Raw genomic sequence first — 12,625 nt, forward strand, 5'->3', positions numbered from 1 at the left:
TTATAAGCACAAAAACATGCCATTATTGAATAATTGCTACTTGGTAGCATGTGTGTACTACTTTGCTAGAAATAAGCATGCTCATGAATCGACACTCTTTGGATTTTCGAGCATGCTACCTGTAGCGCCTGTAAGAGGGCCGTATTCAGAGCGCATCTGAACAAGTTTGCTTATGAGCATGCTTGTATTTAAAAAGATATGTTATTTTGGGATATGGGATTAAGGTTAACAAGACTGAAAAATAAGTAAGAAAGTAACAAATAAGAAAACACAGGGAAAATTAAAAAAAAAAAACAATAAAGATACAGTTAATAGGCATATAAAAAATACAAGGTAAGAAGCATGTTTAAAGGAAAAATGAGGAAGTATAATTAATCACAAACAAAAATATCTTTCCATAAGTATTTCTTCAGTTCATTCATTTCGGATTTCTGACTGGATTCTATTTTATATGTCAGGCAACTGGTTGATTTGGGTATAGGCAATATATTATCGATGTTTGTAAACGAGCTTGCTTATCTCAAGCAAATGTACACAGTTAGAGAGCACGGTCATCTCAAGCATGTTCAATTAGTAGCATGTGTAAGTATACCTAAACTCATCATAACAATCGAGGGGTAGATGGAAAGAAGGCGAGTAGGAAGAAGGATGCCACGACTACTGAACATAAGAAACTGGACGTGTCTCGGGATAGAGCAGATGTTCTACAGGAATCAGTATCAAGCCATGATGAACGCCGACGCTCGGCCACTGCGCCGGAAAAAGAAGAACAATCTTTTCCGGATACTCTACTCTACTCTTGGGTATTTCCTTCATTGTAGCATTTCCGCCCCCGTGAAATAGCTTCCCCCTTTCGCGTTCGCGTATTGTAAACATTATATGATGTAATATCCACGGTTTAACGACTCGGCGTCACAATGTGATTCATAAAAACATAACAATGGTCAACTTAACTGGCGTGTTTACAAATCATAATGCTCCGATTCCCATTTCTTTTACGCTTATTTTCACTTGTGTATTCGCATTATTGCTGTTTGTTCATTTCATGCCGAATGAAAGTACACCTCTGTTGATTCCTCGTGTGTGTTATTTATTTGTATACAATGTAGTAAAATTCACGTAATATGCAATTCCGGAGTGTGCAACTGACTGCTTCGCCTGAGAGTAATTATAATGTATCATAACATGTCATTTTTGCATAACAAATTACATGGACTTACAATGTTGTTTCTTAGGTAACATGCGTGCTGTATTATTATTTTCTTGAAATTAAACACTTGAATTATCCACTTAATTGAGTTTTATTTTTATTTACGACTAGTTTCGAAAACGACAATTGTTTTCATCTTCTGGTCCAAATCAAAACTAAGGAATAAAAATATATTTAGGTGTATATATAGGTTAATAAATATAGGTAGGGGGGTTAAGGAACAAAATTTTTTGTAAAAGGAAACATTGATAATAATGGTGATGTATTTTGAAACAGTATATTATTAATTATTGTTTTATCTGAATTTAAATTTTTATGTATTTCTAAATTTTCTAAATTATTCATGACTTGACCTTTATTTGTAACAGAGTGTAATAATTTAAGTGTATGAGAGTCAAATGAGTGGTTAGTTTCCATGATATGATTTGCAAATTCCGAAAAATAATTACTTATTAGTCCACGACGATGTTCTCTGTTGTTCGATGTTGCTGTATTATTAATGCACGTTTATTTCTTAATATTATTGATATGATTCATTTGATCACAAATTGTAGATTTGAAATGATCGTACTTTCTACAACCACCAATTTCGCAACTCGAAAAACATTAAGCTCGTGGGATTACGATGAATCAGACCAACATTTTCCACAAAAATATGAAAAAACTGAAATCTGCGTAAATAATTGTAAATTGATGGTTATGTATTTCTAGTCAAACTCGAGATTTTTATTAGTATTTACGTATGTACTTAACTAAGTGTAGTGTATAGTACCTTACATACGGTAAGGTAATCGATAGCATTTAAAAAAAAAACATATTTCTGTACACATTTCGTGTCCTTCATATATATTTGTTTGAAATATTTTGATACTTCATCTCTTTCATTTTGACACCTCAAAATAGATGAAGAAGAATATGGAAGTCTTGGTACAACATTTTGAGTGTGTCCAAATACTTGTTCACAAAATCTGGATTATCTCCAATTACAGGAGTTATTTTCATATTATTTTTTGACATCTCATCAAAGATGAGGAAGAATATGGAAGTCTGGGCATTTACGTAAATGCTCAGACTTCCATATTCTTCTTCATCTTTGATGTGATGTCAAAAAAATAATATGAAAATAACTCTTGTAATTGGAGATAATCCAGATTTTGTTAACAAGTATTTGGATACACTCAAAATGTTGTAAATAAATTATCTGGTCAAATTATAAGCTTAAATAATAAAAATGAAAATGGTATTTTCTGGCGTTTCTCATGTGTGTGATTGAAATCCAGGATTTGGACCTCACATACTAATAAAAGAGTTTCTGCTCAATAAAAAGCTTCTTTTCATCTCAATAATAGATGTATCTAGTGTAGTTCTAGTGATTCAAGAACAAGGTTTCTAAATTGGTTCATACATATAGAACTTCCGAGAATTTGAGTAGTGTGGTTGTCAATAATGGGTAGAATTGGTGAATGTTACACGTGTGTAAAGTGATCACTTAAACCAGCCTGTCGTCAGCCCCGTAAATGTCCAGGCTTCCATATTCTTCTTCATCTTTGATGAGATGTCAAAAAATAATATGAAGTCTTGGTATATACAAGGCTTATTTATTAATTGAAACATATTACATACATATATTCCCGATTATAATTTTCATTACTCGTTTTGGGACATGGGATTAAGGTTAACAAGACTTAAAAAGATTAGTTAACAGATAAGAAAGCAAAAAAGAAGAAAACACAGGGCAAAATGTCAAATATAAAGCAATAAAAGGTACAGTAAATAAGCATATAAAAAAATTCGACATAAGGTTATGACCTGTCAAAGGCTGGTTAAGTGATCTGTTTACACACGCGCAACATTCATCATTCTACCTATTATACAACCACACTATAAAAAAATTTAAACTCCTTTTTTCATGTATTTCTTTTATTGCTAATCATATAATGCATAAACGTTACAGATGAATAAAGTATTCCCCATAAACCCATTCGTCATAAACGTTAGTTAAATTAAATATTCATTTACTATTTGAACATATTTGTATCGATTAATTATTGTTAAATCACGAACTCGATTTGACCTTTCGGGGTTAACACCTTTGATCTATCTCTATCGGAGTTGGCATATTATGTATTCTAAATAACATCCGTTGACCACTAAACATTATGGTGCATCGTGACTTTAATATAAGATGCAAGGCTCCTAGGTTCAATCCTAATACAAAGTATATCTTGCTGATATAAACTTTATCATGCAGAAAGCTACAGAATTTTCATTAAAGTGCAATCTTATTAATAAAAATAAGTTTTACACTGATATTTCTTGGTGGAACTGGATTTTTATATAACAAAACAATTACGTATATATTACTATATATTCCATTATTATTTTATTTGCCCACTGGTGGGTTTCGTCGTTATCGACTCCAGTCTGATGATATCGGTAATAATGAAATCCGGTCACTGGTCAAATAATATGTATGTTGAAAAAACCGAATGCAATAGCTGTCGTTTTACTATATAAAAAATGAGAGTTATTTCCCACGTGTTATCTGTATTAGTAGAATATCCCAATAGCTATATTATTATATTTATTTAAACATATTACATACATAAGTCACATATATAATATTCCCGATGAGTAATTTTCATTACTCATTTTGGGACATGGGATTAACACTGAAAACAGATAAGAAAGTAACAAACAAGAATACACGGAGCTAAATGGAAAATATGAACTAGTAAAAGGTACAGTAAATAGGTTTATAAAAAACGTAAGGTAAGAAGAATATTTAAAGGAAAAAAAGAGAAAATATAACTAAGCACTAACACAAATATCTTTCCATGTATTTTTTTTCAGTTCATTCATTTTAGATCCCTGATTGGGTTCTATTTTAAATGTCAGGCAGCTGGTTAATTTGGGTATAGGCAATATATTGTAAGGACCGTACTCCAAACTTATTTTAATCGAAAAATATATAAACAGTAGATGAAATATTCATTTCTTCTCTACGCTTTGATCGTGATCTTGCCCCCGATATAAAACTATCCTCGCTTTGAAATCTCTCGACAAGAAGAGTGTGTTTCTTGTCTAAAAGTCGCGCTATGCGCTGTTCTCCGTTGCATTCGGGTCAACGGTACGGTAGCTTTCTTCTCCTTAGGCATCTGTTTGTTTTACAACTTTCTTCACAATATCTATTTCCATTCCATTATAAATCAATGTACTCGAAACACAAGAATATACGAATATCGACGTAAACATCTGCGTAGTTTTTGTTGCAGTTAACAATTAACTCCTACTATAAATAATGGAATGTCTTAAAACAGAAACACCGCGAGTAATTAAATCACAAATTGATTTTTCTGTTTATAACTTCCTAAACGATGTGATAACTATGTAAACGTTTTTGTTAGTAACGCCCCTTATTTATTATATACAACAAAAACTGAATTATTTATCTGAAATGTTTTATACGTGTTTTAAAATATTTATTTTGGTGTATTCCGACTCCTGTCTTCTCCCAATAGTGCATCGGGTCGAAACGATGTCAACTTGATCGTTAATTCTATGAATGAAAGGTTATCGATTTTACATTTAGATTATCGGAGTAAAGTAGATTTTTATCAGATACATATGACGTTAGTGAAGGAACAGAGTGAAAAACATTACTTGTGTACGGAAATAGAAAACATAATGGTAGATAAGGAAAAGAGAATAGGTCCTACTAACTCTTGTAAGTTGTATGCTGCTAATCTGTATGAGTGATTTAAGTTTTGTACTGACATTTCATTTTGGAACTGCATACACACATGTCACATTAGATTTAAAGAAATCGTGGTATTTACCAAAGAAAAGGTTGAATTTAAAATGGATATATATTATACCACAAAGTGACGAATCAATTAATGAAAGCATAAAATATACTGCCTTTTTAAAATTTCATGTCACTGTAAGTAATGTTAATAACATCTCAACACTGATGATATCTGTTAACGGGTGAAAGGACTTATAATTGCTCTAATTAACGAAGTGGTGCGAATATTACTATTCTTCTTAACGTATTCATGCCGATGTTCAATGCAATAAACTGTGCTTGGGAAGAGAAAGTCATAAGGCGTTCTATCTTCTCTGCCTACCCTGCATGACTCGTTGTAAAATTTAACATAACGGTTAGAAATTTAAATCACCTGTGATTCATTGTCTAGACCTACTCACCAATCACCCACTCGCAAATATTTGCGACAAATTAATAATTCATTGTGTATTTTTTATTGTCCTGAATCTTTGAAATACCTCAAGTTTATATGACTATTTGTTTCAGATACTGCTTTTGCAAAGTTGCTGATCATCCTATTTTTTATGTCAAACATTACTATCCTCTTCTTCTGGTCGTGTCATGTCAGGTCCCCCTGACATCGACTATCACTTGATGAAACATAATTGTCCTTGTCTTGGGCAGCTGTAAACAGCGCCTCGACGGTCCTGATCCTTGTCCAATCTCGTATATTCCGGAGCCAGGAGATCTGTCTTCTGCCCACATCTCGTTGACCCTCAAATTTGCCTCTTATGATTCGATGCAATAGCTCGTACTTCTCTCCTCTAAGCACATGCCCGAGATAGGACATCTTCCGGACCTTGATATCAGTCAGCAACTGTCGTTGTTCTTGCTGTATATCGACCCTTTGTAAACATTATTTATCCATATTATAGGTGTCTTAATTGAATATGAAACATCTATCGTTCTTTTACATGAAAGAAGATGGAAGTCTGAGTATCCCAGGGCTTACGACCTGGCATTTGGCTGATTCTTTATCCAACTGGCGTTTACAATGTTTTGCCGAGATAGGGTCGGTATGGAGGTTATGTGGGTTTCCAAAATCCCTGTGTTTACAGCTGCTTGTTAATTGCATAGCGTATAAATATATTAAGTTATAAAAATATTAAAATTTTATTTAAAAAAACATCACGCTCGTAAAATCACATTAAAATGTAGCGTCCTTGAAGTCGACCTAATTTTCCGCCAAAACAAAAATCATATAATAATTTTACTTATTTTTCGCGAATATTTGCTCGATGACAAGTCGCTGTAAAAATAGCATTTTTCGATGCGATCGTCTGCTCGAGACTTGCGTTATAATCGGCTTAATCTCCAAAGTAGCCAATTCCATCTGGGCTTACTTTACAAGAGAGCAAAACCCATTTAACCATTAGGTGGAACTTCCGATACATGTTCTTACAGAAGTACCTACTTATAAAATACAACAAAAAATATTTATGCAGTAATCAATCATCAAAAAATAAGACTTACTTCATAAATTTTATTTTGAATATAAAGAATGACCTCACTCATTTGTGACAACAACGTCACTACTCATATATGGAATGCTAAAGTTTTGTTCTTTGAAAAAGCGTTTGGAGAAACCCACAGCTATGCATTGGTCCATAGGTTTCCAAAGTTGACTGTGCTCCGAAACTAGGCGAATGTATTGAAATAAAACTCATTAAGTGGTATTATACAAGTCGTAGTCATACAGGAGAAAGTGACCAAGTGCATTGTTTTACAAAAACGTGATCATTGACAATTTGATATCATGCTAGCTTAATATTGCCCTGAAAAAATCCCAAAGGATTTTAAACTTGGAACTATAATATGTTGACTTGTTAAAAATGACTAACTGCATTGGTGTTTATTTTGTTGCCAAGCAAAAGTGACTTAAATGGCCCTCCTGAACATTTTACGTTTTGGTAGTTGGTCACTTTCTCCTGTACGACTACGAAGTGTTTAATTTATTTTTTTGATAATTATGAAGTTCGCACACTTGTTGGATACACATACATAGGTGGGCATTTATCGAGCCGACCCCGCATTCACGGGATGCCGGAACTCGCCACTATATAGGAACAGGTGACGAGGAAAAAACTCGGCCGACGTCCTCCGAGAGAGGATCCCCCCTCCCTCCGCCTACCCCGCCCCGCCGCGGCGCTACCCTTTCATTCTGCTCGCCTCTAGCGCGCGTGCGCGCCGGCCTTGCAAGGCCGCCCGTACTACTACACGATACGGTGGGATGACCATGCACATCCCGCTGTTCTCCTGTTTCTTATCCGTTCTGCGAGCGCCATCTTTCTTGCTATATCTGTCTCGTGAGATATTAATCCATGTAATTTGATTGTTCCTGTCGATTTTACATGGTCACAAAACCGATACTTTATGACCATGTCCTTTAGTTAATTAATTTGAATAATTATGATTTGAGCGTCCTTATTTTGACATCTCATCACAGATGAAGAAGAATATGGAAGTCCGGGCATTTACCGGGATGACGATGTCATAGGCTGGATTAAGTGATCACTTTACACACGTGTAACATTCACCAATTCTACTAATTATTGACAACCACACTACTCAAATTCTTGGAAGTTCTTGGAAGAACCAATTTTGAAACATTGTTCTTGAATCACTAGAACTTCACTAGAGACATCTATTGTTGAGATGAAAAGAAGCTTTTTATTGAGCAGAAACTCTTTCATTAGTATGTGAGGTCCGAATCCTGGATTCTATCACACACATGAAAAACGCCAGAAAAAATCATTTTCATTCCTTATTTTAAATCTATTTATTTTATTTTATTTTATTTAAAATCTAGTGTGGGCCAATCGGGAACTTCTCGGCATTTGCTCATTGCTGGGAGAAAACCACGTTAAATTACTCAGGAGAACCCAGACTGTTGACTGTCGTCAACAGACCTTCTTTTCCATTAGAACAGAGTTCGAACTGAAGATAATAAAATCTTTATTCAGTATAAAGCCAATGGTCACCCTATTTGGCGATGGAACCCGTTAGCTACACATCAAATATTCGACATATTTGAGTCCCAAAATAAATACAGTATCTACTCAATGAATTAGGGCCACCCAGAATTTCGCGCAATTTCTCAATTCAATCAGGAATAACTCAGAGAAAACCTTGAATTAAACAACATTGAATTTTATTTACACATGAACACTTTATTACGCTTAAATAATGCATATATTTTCATATAAATATAGTTAGTATTTAGTATTTCCACCTTTGGCAGAAATAACTGCCTCAATTCTTTTTGGCATACTTAAAATGCACTGTTTTATCATGTTTTTTATTTCTTCGTCTTCTGACCAAATTTTTTGAATATTTTTTTTTAGACAGTCTTCTGTCGGATTTGGAAATGAGTATACCTTATTTTTTAACATGCTCCATACGTTTTCCATAGGATTAAGGTCCGGAGAATTTCCAGGTCAGGGGAGCAAAGGCAGATTTTTGTTAGACAAAAATTTTATTATTGATTTAGCCCGGTGGCAAGGTGCCCCATCCTGCATGAAGGTGTATGGACCTTCTGTTGGGTCGAGTGTATGGTAGAAGGGCAATAAAATTCGTTCGAGGACCTGCTTATGGGAATTTTGGTTCATTGTTCCTTCCACGAAAAACAACGGCCCAGGTAAATTGTTAATAATACATGACCATATCATTGTTGCAGGGGGGTGTTTGATAACTTTTACCACACATGCCTCATTGTAACGTTCCATTGGTGTTCTCCTGACGAATCGACGGCTCTCTGTCACGGCTTCTAACCGGCACTCATCACTAAAGATGACCTGAAAAATAATGAAAATTTAAGTTTAATTCAAATATATAAGTTTATTTACTAAAATGATATGTTGAAAATTAAATTTAAATAAATACCTTTTTCCAATCATCCACCGAGTAATTTCGATGTAGCCTGGCCCATTTTAATCGATCCGCTTTCATTCGTGGTGTCAATTTTGGTACTTTTACAGGGCGCCTGCATTTCAGATTTACTTCGCAAAGACGTCGCCTCAGTGTTGATACCGATATATTTAAACCCTCTTCTTCCGATTTTATTTTTAATGTTTTTGCTGATGCACTACGGTTTTCTAAGGCACTTTGAACGATTTTTCGATCAGTCCTCGGTGTTGTTTTTCTAATCCTACGACAGTTCTTTCGCCGATTGCTGGTGGCGGGTGACTGATTTTTTATTGATTTTGAAATTCTGTCCACTGTTTGACGAGAAACGTTTTCTTGTTTTGAAATTTCTCTATTAGATAGTATTCCTAATTTCAGTATCACTATAACACTAGACTTTTTTTCCTCAGAAATGTCTTTACTTTTTCCCATTTTGCCTTTTCAAAAAAAACACTTGTGTTTGCAAAAAAAATTTATACTTTATGAACTAAAATTAAAAATTAAGTTTTTTTCACAAGACACGATAACTATATAACCTCTCTGAACAAAACAACAACCAGAACTCAAGAAACTTCACTAATAAATGAGATAGGACTATTTTTTGAACTTTCAACTCTCAGTCTACCTGTGCTAATTAGGGACCTTTCTCAGAAAAAGGGTTTGAAATTTTGTAAAGGCTTAAAAAATCCAGGTATATTTTACATATTATTGAAGGTAATACACATGACATTAGATGTCAATAGAAAACTTAAAGTATTTATGTAAAATAAATATAATAATCCAAAAGATTTCAGAGTATTCAAAAAAATAATGGGTGGCCCTAATTCATTGAGTAGATACTGTAGTCATATAAGCTGTTTTTAAGTATGTACTTAAAAGACCGCACTTTGCCCGGTGAAGGGTGCACCAAACATATGATTGTATACTAGATATATGTTATAAGTTTAACAAGTTTACGAAAGTCAAAAAATAAGCGGATAGTCACCCTCTGAAACCTCCCCTTATTCACCTAAATCTGATGTCATCATTTTTTCATACAAATATGCCAAATACCGTACCTAATACTTGTAATGTATCTCAGTATAAACTTATGTATTTTATTTTATCTCAAATACCAAGGGTGACAAGCGGGACAAAACTTAATCTCTCTTGCGGTCCAGAAAATGATAAAAAGATCATCTTAGTCACTATCCATAGAGTTATTTCGAAATCTATTTTTTATTAATATTTCTTCGTATTTGACGAATACTATGTTTGAAGTGTTGTTCTGAATATGTGAAGCAGGTGGACATTCTTTTGTAAAACGGAATCGTAAATAATTATTTTCTAAAACTTCTTTACTTTCTTTTCTCAATCTTATTTTCATATTGTTTTCTATCTCCAGTATTATTGTCTGAATTCTGAACAATATCAACGCCCACACTCTCATACACATGTTAGTGCAAACTTTTTTTTTATAATTTAAACTATCGTAATATTTTTTTATTACGACTTATATATTATAACTAACTGTATTACGGTTACATTTTTTCAAATATTATTTTCTGTTCATTTACTGAAATTAGATACAATAGAAAAAAATCTTTTAAAGAAATACACGATTTTCATAAATTGGCGTCGGTTATATGTACAAAGGGGCTTTTTAAATTAACTCAATTTCCCCATTTTTTTTTGCATCGTCTCGGATTTTTTTACTCGGCATCATTGTTTTGTCTTCCACACCTGTCGTGCACGGATCCTGTAACCTTACTCTCATTTTTCCTACAGTGTAAATCAAAATTCCAATAATATAATTACGTGTTTCGCTGATTTGCTTGCGTCATGTTAGCGTATATTGGCGTACGATTGCGATGAAAGTAAAAGTACGGTTAAGTAACTCACGTGTTTCTCATTTTGAATATCTAATAAACCAGATTCTTTCTTCATTAATTAATTTCGCCTAAACGGTATTTAACATGGCCGGAATTTATTCGATTAGGAAATTTTCGACCAATAAAAACGGTTATAAAATATGTATACCTACAGTTCAACTCTCTAATCCGATTTTTATTAGACCGGCGGGCATCGGATTACTCATTTTTAATAACATTTTGAGTGTGTCTAAATACTTGGTCACAAATCTGGATTATCTCCAATCAGAAGTTATTTTTTGACATCTCAACATAGATGATGAAGGATATGGAGGTCTGCCATTTACAGGGCTTACGACCCGTCATAGTCTGGTTAAGTGATCACTTTACACGCGTGTAACATGCACCATTCTACCCATCATAGACAAGCTCAGTAATCATTTTTTTTTTAAATAACCCCTAATTTAAGAAATTCAGATTTGTGAAAAAGTATTTGGACAAATTCAAAATAATGTTGTTTTTTTTTTTACTATTCTCTATCACGGAATGTATACTTATTTACGTATAACAATTCTAATTTTAATTTAACAAAACGTTTACTATCTTATAGAACAGATTATTATCTTATCCTTTCACTTATACTGCCGTGTAATGTGCATGTAGGTACCTAACATACACGAGCGCATATTTGCCATTCGGCCAGTCGAGATTATGTAACGCGTTGAATTGTGTTTTTTTTCGCATTGTGTTTCGAACGACTGTCTCCGGTAATCCCAAACGTATGTTAGCACGCAGCGAAGGTATAGGGTGTTTTTTTTAGAAGTATACAAATTCAAATTTCCCGCAGTACATTGCTGGTGCCACCCGCCGTGCGGCATGTTGCGCCATCTTGTTGAACCACAACCTTGCCACATTTATGCCATTCAACTGAGGTACGAAGAAGTCAGTAATCATGGTTCTGTAGCGCTCTCCATCGGCCGTGACATTCTGGCAGACATCGTCTTCAGAAAAATATGGGCTAGTGATTCCACCTGCTCTTAAAGCACACCAAACTGACTTTTAATAGATGTAAGGGCGTCTCGACAAAGGCTTTTGAGTTTTCTCCACTTCAAATTCGGCAAGTATGCTTATGGACGTAGCCATTTAACAAAAAATGTGCCTCATCGGTGAACAAAATTTTGCGTTGAAAAAGAGGATCAAGTTGTTTTTGGCCCATGCACCAAACTTACGACGCGCAGAATGGTCATTCAGTCTATTCATGATGAAATGGCAAAACGTACTGAGTACAAATCAACTGTCAACTGTCAAATTGGCATTCTGTAGAAACGATGTTGTCAGTTTGAAAACCAAACCTCTAAAAAAACATACTTTACAATGATACATTCACTGAACGTTTGACGCGCAAAATGGTCATTCAGTCTATTCATGATGAAATGACTAAACTTACTGACTAGAACTCAACCGTCAACTGTCAAATTGGCTTTCTGTAGAAACGATGTTGCCAGTTTAAAAACCAAACCTCTTAAAAAAACACACTTTACAATGATACGAAATCCCCGTGTCGTTTTTGCGTACACATTCCGCCTATATAGTAATGACCGTGATGTCTCAGGGCCCGCCTAGAGCGACGTAGGGCGGGCCGGCTTGTATCGCGATAAAAGAGTACGCGCTTTTTTACACGGAACGGGGCAAATTGTGATTTTTTCACCCCCCCTTCCCTATCGCGTTATGGAAATCAGTCCGAGGGCATGAATTATGAATGAACCGGAAGATTAACTTCGAGTCTGTTTGGAATATATTGGCCATCTAGTTCAGCATATTGATAGAAGTTTA

The 12,625-nt window shown here is 34.4% G+C and overlaps 1 long non-coding RNA gene across 1 annotated transcript; it reads right to left on the reverse strand.

The window, feature by feature from the left end:
• Positions 1-8,646: 8,646 nt before the first annotated feature.
• Positions 8,647-9,775, reverse strand: LOC148299348 (uncharacterized). Its single transcript, XR_015839096.1, has 2 exons — positions 8,922-9,775; positions 8,647-8,833 (listed from the first exon to the last, which is right to left on the reverse strand). It is a non-coding gene; the product is annotated as an uncharacterized LOC148299348 (long non-coding RNA).
• Positions 9,776-12,625: the final 2,850 nt, after the last annotated feature.

This window comes from Brachycentrus maculatus, unplaced genomic scaffold, assembly GCF_059751285.1.
Source record: "Brachycentrus maculatus isolate JH-2025_06_01 unplaced genomic scaffold, ASM5975128v1 h1tg001173l, whole genome shotgun sequence".
Taxonomy (NCBI): domain Eukaryota; kingdom Metazoa; phylum Arthropoda; class Insecta; order Trichoptera; family Brachycentridae; genus Brachycentrus; species Brachycentrus maculatus.